Source organism: Trypanosoma cruzi (assembly GCF_000209065.1).
Source record: "Trypanosoma cruzi strain CL Brener chromosome Unknown tcruzi_1047053463769, whole genome shotgun sequence".
In the NCBI taxonomy this organism is placed as follows: domain Eukaryota; phylum Euglenozoa; class Kinetoplastea; order Trypanosomatida; family Trypanosomatidae; genus Trypanosoma; species Trypanosoma cruzi.
Genome location: NW_897356.1, coordinates 1 through 859, shown reverse-complemented (window position 1 = coordinate 859; position 859 = coordinate 1). Strand labels below are relative to the sequence as shown.

Here is an 859-nt window from a genome sequence, read left to right as displayed (position 1 = left end):
ACCGGCGTCGCCCTGCCCGGAGTGGCTGCACACACACACACACACACACACGTATGACTGCGGGCGGCGGCTGGCTGCCTCGCGGGACTCATCCACATTCATTGGTGTAGTATAAATATGTAAGACGTGCATCGGGTCATAATCATCAGCCTCGTTAGGTGGAAGACGCATCACTAATCACAGTCACGCACTCCGTCGAGCCAAGTCTCCGCGCCGCAAGGGTGGGAGGGTGCAGTCAAGCATCAGCTGGTGTTCTTAGATTCCTGTGGGTCACTCACGCGGGGTCGGCAAATGTGCAAACAGCTTGTGGTCATCACTGTCACGGCGGGACGACGGGAGAGGTGGGTTAGGGTTAGGGGTGGGCACGCCGCTTCAGTGGTACGAGTAACAGTTGAGGTAGTATGCACACGGCATCTTGTCGTCAACCTGCGCCAGGCGCCTTCCGATGGTAATTCCATTTTCACACATCATTTGCGGCACAGTGTCCCATAGCGCTGCAGCAGCCGCAGCACAAGGGAGAGGAGAAGAGAGAGGGAGAGAGCCAGTCACGGGTGCCATCAGCTGGTAGTGCATGTTATCGATTATCTCCAGTCACGTACCACGCTCGGAGTGAGTATTGAATTGAATGCATCATGCGGCGGGCACACAACCAGCAAACGGGGCTCTCGCGCGTGCTTCGTACCGTCGCACCGCACTGTCTGCGGGGACGCATAGCGACACCGCTGCCTCGGCCACGGGGAAAGGGGGTGCTCCGTCCGTGACTGTCCACCCGCTAAGCACAGCAGTTGGACGGGGCGCGCACGGCCTGGCGGTTACGCGGGCTGCTCACGACAGTCTCTGCACCGCATCACGCAGCACC

General features: G+C 59.6%; 5 non-coding genes across 5 annotated transcripts, besides 1 other annotated feature; all 5 read right to left on the bottom strand.

The window, feature by feature from the left end:
• Positions 1 to 28: 28 nt before the first annotated feature.
• Positions 29 to 51: a microsatellite.
• Positions 52 to 101: 50 nt separating this feature from the next.
• Positions 102 to 181, bottom strand: Tc00.1047053463769.50. Its single transcript, XR_008254698.1, has one exon. It is a non-coding gene; the product is annotated as a C/D small nucleolar RNA (snoRNA), TB10C3C5 (small nucleolar RNA).
• A 61-nt stretch (positions 182 to 242) lies between these two features.
• Positions 243 to 317, bottom strand: Tc00.1047053463769.40. The gene has a single exon (XR_008254697.1). It is a non-coding gene; the product is annotated as a C/D small nucleolar RNA (snoRNA), TB10C3C4 (small nucleolar RNA).
• A 55-nt stretch (positions 318 to 372) lies between these two features.
• On the bottom strand, positions 373 to 471 carry Tc00.1047053463769.30. The gene has a single exon (XR_008254696.1). It is a non-coding gene; the product is annotated as a C/D small nucleolar RNA (snoRNA), TB10C3C3 (small nucleolar RNA).
• Positions 472 to 556: 85 nt separating this feature from the next.
• On the bottom strand, positions 557 to 635 carry Tc00.1047053463769.20. Its single transcript, XR_008254695.1, has one exon. It is a non-coding gene; the product is annotated as a C/D small nucleolar RNA (snoRNA), TB10C3C2 (small nucleolar RNA).
• Positions 636 to 660: 25 nt separating this feature from the next.
• On the bottom strand, positions 661 to 732 carry Tc00.1047053463769.10. The gene has a single exon (XR_008254694.1). It is a non-coding gene; the product is annotated as an H/ACA snoRNA, TC10C3H1 (small nucleolar RNA).
• Positions 733 to 859: the final 127 nt, after the last annotated feature.